Here is a 13,435-nt window from a genome sequence, read left to right as displayed (position 1 = left end):
TAAATGTAAATGTGCTCCGGCTTTAAAGATCCTGTGAAGTCAATTCCATGATTTGCTTCTCAGTACATTATATACGTGTGAAATTAGTTCCTGAAAGCATGTGCAACGCGCTAAAACTTTGTCGCACCGAAATGTGTAGTTAGACCGTAGAACAGTTTCTCTTCCATTTTCAGCTCAGGTTTTAATGGGCCTAAATGACTAAATGCAGTGACCATTTCACGGCGGATAGTTGTAACATGGACCAGCGCCGAGCCGTACCGAGCATCGCCCTCCGTTCCTCCTTCGGTCGCACCTGGACAATCCACCGCCGCCAGCAGTTCATCACTCTGTTCTGTGTGCTTGTTATAATTATACTAGATAACTTTTCAGACGTATCTCTGCTATAAGTTAGTGCAAACCGCTAAATTGATATTATGCTACTCGGTGTAGAATGATGGTATTTTGGTGAAATGGTAGCTAATGTGTTAGAAGTAGCCTAGTTGGAGAGCTCACTGTCTGCTGTCTCTGGTGTCCATTTTTACTGTTACAGCTCAGGGGAACATTTCATTTATATGCATCTGTATGTTTCACTCATTGAACAAATAAATTCAAATTCTATACGGTTTTGTTCGGCTTGACGTAGCGTCCATTATCTGGGTCGGAGGTAGGCAGCGAGGGGCGGAGCTTCAGTTCCTTCAGGCGACACGCCCCCCCAGTCTCAAGCAGAGAAGACTGCTGATTTTTTCACAATTTCAAAGCCTAATTTAACATACTTCACGGTGTTACTTTTTCATTCAAATTTGGATGGGTAGTTAATAACACATTATTCTGTGGTGTGGCGAACTTAAAACTAGTTTTCAGGTCCACTTTACAGGATCTTTAACTTTTGGATATTCGTCAGCGTTGCCACAACAGACCGAATGGCTTCGCTTGCATCTTTCTCCGCCGCCATTACTGAACTACAACTCAAACTAGCGCACGACATCAACGTCATCGTTCTCAGCCACTCCCGCTGTTCGCTGATTGGCTACAAAAAGTTGATTTGAGAAAACCGACTTATGTGCCGAATTCCCAGACCTAGTACAGAAGCAAAATCAAAATTGAGCGGAAGTACGTAGGAGGGCAGAGCCAGGCTACTACATTTATGCCATAAACATAGTTTATGAAAATAAATGGAGATCATTTTTATGTTTAACCCTTGTGCTGCCTTCGGGTCACATGACCCAAAGGTTCATAACGAATCATCGTTGTGTTTACCCAATTTTACCAATTACAAAAACAAATAAAAATAATTTTCTTTAAACCTTCGCAATGTGGGGGGTCTGAGACAGCCCAACGGTTAAAAGAAAATGCTTCACTTTGTTTTTGTATGCGATACAATTGTCGCAATACGATGGTGGGTCACAATGACTAATGGGTCAGAATGACCCGAAGATAACACAAGGTTTAACCAACTTTTAGATAGGGGTGTCAGATGGCTGAGCGGTTAGGGAATCAGGATATTAATCAGAAGGTTGCTGGTTCGATTCCTGGCCGTGTTACGTTGTGTCCTTGGGCAAGGCACTCGCCCTACCTGCCTCGGGATAATGTCTCTGTACTTACTGTAAGTCGCTCTAGATAAGAGTGTCTGCTAAATGAGTACATGTAAATGTAGATAGAAGTTTTTTGCATAGATTTTATGGCGTGAAATTAGTGCCAGGAGAGTGAGCTCTTTAAAAACGATTTGTAACTTGCAAAAAAGATTTGTGTCTTTGTAGAAAATGATTTGTGTACTTGCAAAAAAAAGTTTTGTGTCTCCGTAGAAGAAGGCAAGATTTGTGTACTTGCAAAAAAGATTTGTAACTTGCAAAAAAGTTTTGTGTCTCCGTAGAAGAAAAAGATTTGTGTACTTGTAAAAAAAAGTTTTGTGTCTCCGTAGAAGAAAAATGTGCAGCTAAATGGCAGGGAACTGCCGCAAAATCACTCAATATAGTTAGTGGTTTTCATTCGAAATGAAAGCTGGCAGTAAATAATACACTCTAGAGTGAAAGATCCATATCTTTTAAATTTTGTGCGCTTAACTTTCCCAGCCAACATTTGAAATCTATTCAGTGTGAGCTCATGTTTAGTTTAGCATGGCGAATACACCAACATTAAAAAACATGTAAAGTTGTGAACGCTTAGTATGATGCTTACCGGCTGCAATTTAGCTGCACATTGTCCAACTAATGCTAGGTTTAATGACTGGTCGTCTAATTAAATATCCGAATACATATTTACATTAAAAAAACTATTCAACTTACTACGACTCTTATCCATTAATTTATACTGTTCAGAGTGTGCTAACCGAATAATCTTTAAATGTTGCATTAAAGGTACATGCCCATGGATATTTTGAACTACTTACCAAATGACTCGCCATTGAAATCATCAGCATTCTAGTTTTGTTCTTATTCGCTGGTAACTTGGAAACAAACTACTTGTTTCCAAGTTACATTTAATGACAACACATGAAGGGTATGAAGAGATTCTTAAATAGATTCTTGAAGACATTCTTAAATTGGAATACAGCTCCTATTGCATCGGTTGATTTTCCAAATCCTGTTGATAATGACATGTGCAGCACGCTCCCTTACAAATGCACTGCTTGAACTATGAGTATCGGTGTACCTCAGTAAATTAGAATATTGTGGAAAAGTTTGTTTATTTTGATTAGTAAATTCAAAAGTTGAAACTCATATATTATACAGATGCATTACACACACAGTGAAATACTTCAAGCGTTCATTTTAATTTTGATGATTCTGACTTTCATCTAATGAAATCCCAAAATTCAGTATCTCAGAAAATTAGAATATTACACAAGACCAATAAACCTAAGGATTTTTAATACAGAAATGTCAGCCGACTGGAAAGTATGTTCATATAGGCATTCAATACTTGGTCTGGGTTCCTTTTGCATGAATAATTGCATCAATATGGCATGGAGGCGATCAGCCTGTGGCACTGCTGATGTGTTATGGAAGCCCAGGTTGCTTTGATAGCGGCCTTCAGCTCGTCTGCACTGTTCGGTCTGGTGTCTCTCATCTTCCTCTTGACAATACTCAGAGTCTATGGGTTCAGGTCAGGCAAGTTTGCTGACCAATCAAGTGATACCATGGTCATTAAACCAGGTTCTGTTACTTCTGGCAGTGTGGGCAGGTGCCAAGTCGTGCTGGAAAATGAAATCAGCATCTCCATAAAGCTTGTCAATGGAAGGAAGCATGAAGTGCTCTAAAATGTCCTGGTAGACGGCTGCATTGACTTTGGACTTGATAAAACTGTGGACCTACCAGCAGATTACATGGCTCTGCAAATCATCACTTGGAAACTTCAAACTGGACTTCAAGCAACTTGGATTCTGTGCCTCTCCACTTTTCCTCCAGACTCTGGGACTTTTATTTCCAAGTGAAATGCAACATTTACTTTAATCTGAAAAGAGGATCTTGGACCACTGAGCAAGTCCTTTCCCTTTTCTCCTTCGCCTGGGTAAGACGCTTCTGACGTTGTCTCTGGTTCAGGAGTGGCTTGACACGAGGAATGCGACAGTTGTAGCCCATGTCCTGGATACATCTGTGCGTGGTGGCTTTTGATGCACTGACTCCAGCCTCAGTCCACTCCTTGTGAATTTCCCCCAAATTCTTGAATGACCGTTGCTTCACAGTCCTCTCAAGGCTGCTGTTAACCCTGTTGCTTGTGCACCTTTTTCCTACTACAATTTTCCCTTCCACTCAACTTTCTATTAATATGCTTGGATACAGCACTCTGGGAACAGCCAGCGTCTTTAGCAATGACCTTTAGTGGCATTTGTCGTGAAAGTTTGGAATACAGTTATAATGTGTGTGTTTTATATATGAGGAATGTGTTTTAATGGAAGTCTAAAGTTGGTTAATGTTGAAATAACTCCATTTGGTAGAGATGCCATTTGCAGTTTATGACACCTGGGGAGGATGAGACAGCTGGTCTGGAGACAATGTGGATTCAACTGTATTGTTATTGTGATCTGAGGGAGCAGTTTAACTGATCAAGCTGCTCTGACCCTTCCTGTTGCATTGGGTGGGGTTAATCAAATACTTGTTTGAAGTTGCCCACACAAAGGACAGTTGACCATTTGACTGGTGAACTCCTGTGGTTTTACTATCTACTGGTTTGGGGAGAGATGCCACATCTAAGAACTGTGGGACACTTGGTATAAAGTCAAACTGTCACTGAGCAGTGCTGACCAATCAACAGAGTTCAGAGGAACCATTTGATCTAAAGTTTATATAAGGCAGGGTTTTGGGGTTGTTCTTCATCACTCTGGCGAACGACCTGTGGCTAGCACCTCCTTCGTTATGACTGATCACAAAGTACTTTGTTAATTCATGATCTGTATAAGCAAAATAAATTTATTGTAACCACCATCTCTTGACTATTCAAATCTACACAGTGCCACTAGAATTTTTCCTTAACATCTTGGTGGCCAGTACGGGGAGATCCTCGTCTGCTCAGCGTATCTCCGACAAGTACTCCCTTAGAAAAGGTGATATGATCAATCTGGCATAGCCGCCTTTACCTCCAAAATTTACAGAGAAAGCGGGACCGATTCGGGTGGGGCTTGACTGGTTGCGCTGTTGCTGACGCGGGATCCTGAAAGAACCGGTAAATATTCTTTTTTGGCTTCTGTGTGATTTGAGTTGTCTAAATGTGTGTTGTTTAGACTATGGTCAATAATTCGGTTTAGTTAGTAATAGGGCAGAGACCGGAGGAGAGCTGTGTCCTGTGCGTGCAAGTCGTACAAATTGGGAGAACGTTGGAACGTTGGTCCCGTTACGTTAGAGTCGTACAAATTGGGGGAACGTTGGAACGTTGGTCCCGTTACGTTAGAGTCCTACAAAAAAGCATGCAGGAAATGTGCTGACGAGCGCATAAAGGGTAATAATTCACACGTGATATCGTGCTGTGTGTCTTTAAGGCCCTGGGAAATTGGGTCAGGAAATGTATTGATTTCTGAGTCCCAAGAGTAAAATGGTAAAAAGTATACTTTAGAGGATTGGTAAAGATTAAATTGGTAAAGATTAAATTGGTAAAGAGTAAATTGGTAATTGGTAATCAGCTGAGTGTTTAAGAAAAAAAAAGGTTAGGAAGTATAGGCCTGTGAAATTTCTAAGTAGAGGTTTTAAGTTTGCAACACGCGTGTTCATTTTTTGTTTTAATTACAAGTTATGTTTTTTTTTAGGTGAAAAGAAGTATGAGTAACTAATGGTGTCTATTATTCAAGCTATATACAAATTACAAAAATCTTTTTTTTTTTTTTTTTTTCGAAATTTTAATTATTTTTCGGTTTGAATATTTGTAATTTATGATTGTGCAGTTATTTTCATTGAAAGTTGTGAAGTCGGAATTTAATTGTTTTAAGAAACGAAAAGGAGTAATTGTGTCTTTATTTTCCGTCGTTGGTTATTGTTGGTTGGATTGTAATTCAAAAAAAATTTAAAAAAAATAAATACAGAAATAAATACAGACAGAAATAAATCTATCAATAAATATATTGCATACATAGAAATAATTTTACAATTAATTTACTATAGTCTTTTATTTTCTACGTAATTTATTTCTGTCTGTATTTATTTCTGTATTTATTTATTTCTGTGTACATTTATTTCTGTATTTCTTCATCCTTAACCCTCGTGCTGCCTTCGGGTCACATGACCCAAAGGTTCACAACGAACCATCGTTGTGTTTACCCAATTTCACCCAATACAAAAACAAATAAAAATAATTTTCTTTTAACCATTGCAATGTGGGGGGTCTGAGACAGCCCGACAGTTAAAAGAAAATGCTTCACTTTGTTTTTGTATGAGGTAAATTTGTCGCAATACGACAGTGGGTCACAATGACTGATGGGTCAGAATGACCCGAAGATAACACAAGGGTTAAGCTAATTAGGAGGAGGGATTGGGGCGGGATCAGGGCGGGATCGGGGCAGGACGTTCAGACAAGCATTATGCCATAGCAATCCACACTCGTGTCGACGAGTGTGTCAGACGGGTCAAACTAAGAAACTTGTGTAAATGAATTTAGACGTAGCTCTAATCATTTTGATTTTAATCCAGTGTTGTAACATTACATAAGTAGCCGGGTAACTTCCCTAGCAGGTCACAAATACATTATGTAGATTGCATATCATTGAAATGGTGCGGTCTAGTTTATAAACATGGTTATACTACTATACTCTGCAGTTAGACCGACACAGGTGAATCTCAGTAAATTAGAATATCATGGAAAAAGGTGAAACTCATATATTATACAGAGGCATTACACACAGAGTGAAACATTTGAAGTGTTTATTTCTTTTAATTTGGATGATTATGGCTTACAGCTAATGAAAACCCAAATTTCAGTATCCTAGAACATTTGACTGAAAAAGTTAAATATTGTAGACTCATGATGTCCTACTCTAATCAGCTGATTATCTCCTGTAACGGTTTCCTAAGCCTTTAAATGGTCTCTAAGTCTGGTTCAGTAGGCTACACAGTCATGGGGAAGACTGCTGTCCTGAAGACAATCATTGACACCCTCCACAAGGAGGGTAAGCCACTAAAAGTCATTGCTAAAGACGCTGGCTGTTCCCAAAGTGCTGTATCCAAGCATATTAATAGAAAGTTGAGTGGAAGGGAAAATTGTGGTAGAAAAAGGTGCACAAGCAACAGGGATAACTGCAGCCTTGAGAGGACTGTGAAGCAACGGTCATTCAAGAATTTGGGGGAAATTCACAAGGAGTGGACTGAGGCTGGAGTCAGTGCATCAAAAGCCACCACGCACAGATGTATCCAGGACATGGGCTACAACTGTCGCATTCCTCGTGTCAAGCCACTCCTGAACCAGAGACAACGTCAGAAGCGTCTTACCCAGGCGAAGGAGAAAAGGGAAAGGACTTGCTCAGTGGTCCAAGATCCTCTTTTCAGATTAAAGTAAATGTTGCATTTCACTTGGAAATAAAAGTCCCAGAGTCTGGAGGAAAAGTGGAGAGGCACAGAATCCAAGTTGCTTGAAGTCCAGTTTGAAGTTTCCAAGTGATGATTTGCAGAGCCATGTAATCTGCTGGTAGGTCCACAGTTTTATCAAGTCCAAAGTCAATGCAGCCGTCTACCAGGACATTTTAGAGCCTTTCATGCTTCCTTCCATTGACAAGCTTTATGGAGATGCTGATTTCATTTTCCAGCACGACTTGGCACCTGCCCACACTGCCAGAAGTAACAGAACCTGGTTTAATGACCATGGTATCACTTGATTGGTCAGCAAACTTGCCTGACCTGAACCCATAGACTCTGAGTATTGTCAAGAGGAAGATGAGAGACACCAGACCGAACAGTGCAGACGAGCTGAAGGCCGCTATCAAAGCAACCTGGGCTTCCATAACACATCAGCAGTGCCACAGGCTGATCGCCTCCATGCCATATTGATGCAATTATTCATGCAAAAGGAACCCAGACCAAGTATTGAATGCCTATATGAACATACTTTCCAGTCGGCTGACATTTCTGTATTAAAAATCCTTAGGTTTATTGGTCTTGTGTAATATTCTAATTTTCTGAGATACTGAATTTGGGGATTTCATTAGATGAAAGTCAGAATCATCAAAATTAAAATGAACGCTTGAAGTATTTCACTGTGTGTGTAATGCATCTGTATAATATATGAGTTTCAACTTTTGAATTTACTAATCAAAATAAACAAACTTTTCCACAATATTCTAATTTACTGAGGTACACCGATACTCATAGTTCAAGCAGTGCATTTGTAAGGGAGCGTGCTGCACATGTCATTATCAACAGGATTTGGAAAATCAACCGATGCAATAGGAGCTGTATTCCAATTTAAGAATGTCTTCAAGAATCTATTTAAGAATCTCTTCATACCCTTCATGTGTTGTCATTAAATGTAACTTGGAAACAAGTAGTTTGTTCTGCATCTTTATTTAATCTTTCCCTACTATATAGTATCATTTTATGCATGTGTAGTGCACAATGATTAAACCTCAAGGACTTGGTTGTGAAAGGCTACAGTACAACTACATGATAGTCAACATGACTATTCAAATATGTACACATGTTATTTTAGTCTCTGCTATAAAAAGAGTGTAAAGGGTGACACAATAAAGGTAACGCTTTTGTCTACACCGCGCTGTCTTGGTCTTGCACCTAGCATCTTGGATTTCATAATGGTTGGGTGTGATGCATGGGGATGTATTGCATGCTCCAAATAGGGAGTCGTGATGTAGGCTACGGCTTCCCAGCTGATAGTGAGAGGAGAAAGAGGTGGTTTGCTAAAGTCAACAGGAGCAAACTCAATATAACTCAATAACGACCACAATTAAAAGCATAGTAATGACAAAAATACTGTGGTTTAAATATAAGACAGCCCACTCCATCACATTTTCCCTCATCCAGAAATCTCTCATCCAGTGGTCTCCCATCCAGCGCTCCTTCAACTAGTGGTCTCCCATCCAGCGCTCCTTCGTCCAGTGGTCTGACATCCACCTCCAAGGCACTGGGCCTCCTTTTCAGCTCACATCAACATCAGTAGCAATGCCAGACTGCAAGGGCCATAGACACACACACATAAACAGACAGTAAGCTGTAATGATAATCACATGATGGACTGAATGTTACAATGGTCTCTAACTCATAGTTTGCTTAGTAAACATTCACTTTATGAATAGATTAACCATGTTGTACTATGTTCTTTGATGGTTCCTTGACACTGTATAATATCATCCAATTTCTTACTGTACCAACCCCCAGACTATGGTGCAAATAAGCGACCACAGTTACGGATTAATAATTAAATACAGCTTTCCTCTCACACAAACTTGTTTGTAGGCATTAGTTTCTCAATAAATATAAATAGTGCACTAAATTAGCTAGCTACACTGATCATTACATAAACAGGTCATCACTCACTTCGTAGCACATTGTTTTTGCTACGTTCTGGCTTCTACATGTCTAGCTAGCATCAAAAAATCTCGGCACTTTAAGATACTGAAATGTTAAATGTACTAGATGCCAGAAAATGGGCCAAGAACTTCCACATTCTTACCTTGGCACAACTCCATCATACAGTACAGTACAACTGTTCCTCAACGACGATGCTGCTGTGTTTGAAACTGATGCTAGCTCGCTCTAGTTCTAACTAGCCTACAGTACAGTACAGTACCATGAACGTAAAGGCAATTGACGCAACTCTTTTTCTTTATGACTCTGCAGGCAGCTAAATGGTACAAATTGGTATCCAGAGCCTCAACGCGAAAAAATTAAACATCTTGACCAGCACTTTTTTTAGCAAGGTTAGCTAGCCAAAACTCTCATATCTCGCTGTCTATTGCGTGTGTGCAGTCTTTTGTTTACTAAGGTAGTCATAGCAACCCCAGGCATGGAAAGTCCATCTTCGCACTCTGATACCGATCAACCAATGGGGTTAAGGTGACACCGTGACATACATTGATTGACAGCTTACCTCATTAGCTTAAGGACAAGGAAATACAGAAATAAATGTACACAGAAATAAATAAATACAGAAATAAATGTACACAGAAATAAATAAATACAAAAATAAATAAATACAGAAATAAATGGCCATGTAAATAAATAAATACGTAATTAAGATGTTTTCATACATTTATTTTTATATATTTACATTTTTTGATGTATAAATACATTTATTTATACATTTATTTATTTATTTTTAATTTTGGCAGGTTTGGTCCTCCATACTAATTTCACGCCATAAGATTTCAACTTCCAGTGTCCCACACAAACAGTAGCAAACTTATTTTGCTACAATACATCCTCCGATGCCTACGGCCATGACAAAGCGTTGGTATTTGATGACTTGGGAATGAGAACGGGTGAGCCTGATGCAAACACTCCACATTGCAAATGTGCACAAACTCCAAATAAACGAACACCAAATTAATTAACCAACATTATATTTACCAGCTGCATCACAGATTCGGGCACTGCCTCATCTAGGCCAAATTCAAAAAATCTTGCCTACAATAATCATTCAATGCAGGGAGCGACAGATGCGTCTCGTTTATGTTACTTCACCACGCGTTATGAAATAAAGTGTTTTGTAATTCATACATTTTGAATGTCAGTTAGGCATTTAATTATATAATTAAGTCAAACTAGTCATTTATTTAAACATTGTATGATATCATTATATATTTAGTCATGTTTTTAACTATTCATTTATTGGCTGCCCTAAAATTCCATTATAAAAAAACACAGACACACAGATTCTTGGCATTAATAGATAGAAGGTGATAAAGATGTCTCTTTAAGGGTAACCAATTAATAGCCTATAGAAGCTATGGTCTATATCCCCTTTAGGCATCCAGAATGTTGCTTGACGTAGAAAACGAATAAGTACACCATTAGGGTTGTCCCCGACTAAGATTTTCTTTGGTTGACCAAGACTCGACTAAAACGTCTGAAAATCGACTAATCGAAATGTGAAACGCTTTTTTTTTTTCACAAAAAAAAGATTTTCCCGATCTGACTCAATGGCTGCTGGACATTGCAGATTCAGCCGCTAATAGCCTACTAATAATACGACTCGTATCACCAGTCCTGTTGTAACTGAATGCCGATGGTATTTAGTATCTCTTACAATGTACTACAAATTAGAAATATTGTTTGTTTAACATGCAAATCATCAGAGCGCGCTTATCACTGCCTGAACTTGCAGCATGCGAACTTACGTAGAAGCTGAGTGGGGAACGGTGCAACAGAGAAAGATTTTGTTGTCTTGGCCGGAGATTCGATTTGGATGTGATTCTTATAATAGGCATATTCATTTTTCAACCCAGCGCGTTAGCATGAGCGAAGTAGGGTTAAGCCAACTTACGTTTTTCAGGTGGTAGGCTACATCATATTCGACGTCGAACTATGAAAAATAAACCGTTGTTGGCAGAGTTTGCATTCAACGTTTTTCGAGTCACCCGGTACTTTGTAAATGTACTTTAATGAATTGCTGCCATACCACAGATTTATTTGCCATTTTGACTAATAACACCGACAAAGTAGGCTATGGCAGAGTTTGTAGTTCGGCAGCCAATTATGCTTGTGCCGTGTGCAAAATACCAAACCAAAACAAAGCGCAGATTAACGAAAGGGAAAACAGTCACACCTTTTCTTTTAAATTATATATTTTTAGAGTTGCTTTATTTGTCTTAAATAATATAATCTACAATTTCTGTAGAACATTTTGTTAATTCAGCAATGATGACACAAGCGGGAATCAGATCTCACACTGCCATACTGCAGCTCGACTAAACAAATCTTAGTCGACCAAGAGCATATCGACCAGAAAATCGACTAGTCGACTGAGTGGGGACAGCCCTATACACCATAAATATGTGAGCTGTCAATATGTGAGCTGTGAATACATTATGTGATATATTGTGGAACAGTCTTATTAAAGGAATGTTTTATGCACTCAAGCCATAGTTATAGACCAAACACCATCATCCCCGCCCTGCTTCAGGACAAGCTCTCCCAGCTGAATGTGCCTGATTCCACCTGCAGGTGGATCACAGACTTCCTGTCTGACAGGAAGCAATACGTTGGGAACACAAAAAAATATTATTAACACAAGTCTCTGACTCCCGGTCCATCAGCACCAGATCTCCTCAGGGCTGCGTCTTTTCTCCTCTGCTCTTCTCCCTGTACACTAACACCTGCACCTCCGCAAACTTCAGGAGTTTGACGGACGACACCACCGTCATTGGGCTCATCTCTGGTGGGGACGAGTCTGATTATAGGTGGGAAGCTGACAACCTGGTGTAGCCAGAACAACCTAGAGCTGAATGCTCTTAAGACAGTGGAGATGGTTGTGGACTTCAGAAAGAATACAGCCCCATTCACCCCCATCACCCTGTGCGACTCCCCAGTCAACACTATGGAGTCCTTCGGCTTCCTGGGCACTATCCTCTCCCTATTTTATTTTACATACCTGTCCCCTTAGTATTAGTTAGTATTAGTTAATTAGACTTTGCACCTTTTGTATAGTATAGTTAGACTTGTTTAAACTTACAACACTTATTTAAGATTTACTGTTGAATGTATGCACCTTCCTGCCAAATTAAATTCCTTGTCTGTGCAAACTTTCATGGCGATTATAACCCTTTCTGATTCTGAAAACAGACTGACAGAGAAATGTGTTTAAACTATTAATTATCTGCTTACTACAACTAATCTCTCTCCGATACTGTACAGTACATGCATGAAGCGCAAGATTAAAACAGAAAATGTTATAATTATAATAAGCAAGTAAGACTTTTATTCCCCTTCCAGTCAGGTTCACCTTCATTTTTAGCTTAAAATTATTCATATCAACAGTGTACAAGTATGAATATATACAAAGAAATCCTATTTAATAAATACATAAATCATAGATCGTCTAGCGATGGTGACTGAAGATTTTCCGCTATATGCAAACCTTTTTTCTTTTTTTTTACAGAATCGATGCAGAATTTCTAAAAACTGGATGGACATAACATTAACCCATATTATTGTGGAATTATCAAGGAGACTTTCGTGTTTTGTGGTTGAAAAATATTCGAGGATATAAGAAAAATCTTCCGTATATAACGGCATCCCACCCTTCCTTTATCCAATGGGAATGGTCTTCAAAGCGTCCAATATTGCCGCGGATGGGTTTACATAGGAGTTAGTTGAAACCCCAAGACATCTCATACTGACGCCAATTATATAACACATGCACAGGGTATCCTTTAAAGGACGCACCGCATCCGACGCCTAGAGCCGTGACAAAGCGTCGGTATTTGACGACTTGCAAATGAGAATAGGTTTTTATATGGCCTCTGGGATCACTATATGAAAGGGGCGATTGTAAACTACTGCCCTTCTGCTTGTTTAAGGTCCAGGGTGGCTCATTATTAACACACACGGCTTAGCATATCATTAGACAAATCGAGTAATTCCAACCTTCTAAACTACTAGTAGGTCAGGAGGTGCCCTACTACTTGATTCAAATGGGGGATTTTTTTTTTTTCTGCGAAGAAAATCGACAGATTCCTACTGTATCGGGTGCAAAGCGGGTTGGTCTGTCGTCTATTCATGAAAATAGCTGCCATTGATATAAGATAACTCTAAACTTCCTGTCTACTAGAGACCAGGCAGTTAAAACATTTCATCCTAAGACTACAGCTTGAAAAAGACGAAAAAATTAACTCATTTTTCTACATGACCTAAATGAGGGCAATAGGAGCACTACCGCCCAGGGCTGCGTTTCCCGAAAGCATCGTAAGCCTGAAGGCCGACATATGCTTCTCCGTTTTCCAAAAAAAGGACACATGGGAACGCTCTCCTCTACGGGGAAGGCCATCACCGAGCACTCCGAGAGCCCTCGGAGAGCTTGACTTGCACCT

General features: G+C 39.5%; 1 long non-coding RNA gene across 1 annotated transcript; it reads right to left on the bottom strand.

Annotated features, from left to right (window-relative positions):
- Positions 1-8,451: 8,451 nt before the first annotated feature.
- LOC134038753 (uncharacterized) lies at positions 8,452-9,221 on the bottom strand. The gene is made up of 2 exons (XR_009932681.1): positions 9,079-9,221; positions 8,452-8,575 (listed from the first exon to the last, which is right to left on the bottom strand). It is a non-coding gene; the product is annotated as an uncharacterized LOC134038753 (long non-coding RNA).
- Between the last annotated feature and the right edge of the window lie 4,214 nt (positions 9,222-13,435).

Source organism: Osmerus eperlanus, chromosome 18 (assembly GCF_963692335.1).
Source record: "Osmerus eperlanus chromosome 18, fOsmEpe2.1, whole genome shotgun sequence".
Lineage (NCBI taxonomy): Eukaryota > Metazoa > Chordata > Actinopteri > Osmeriformes > Osmeridae > Osmerus > Osmerus eperlanus.
This window is presented reverse-complemented; position numbering and strand designations above follow the sequence as displayed.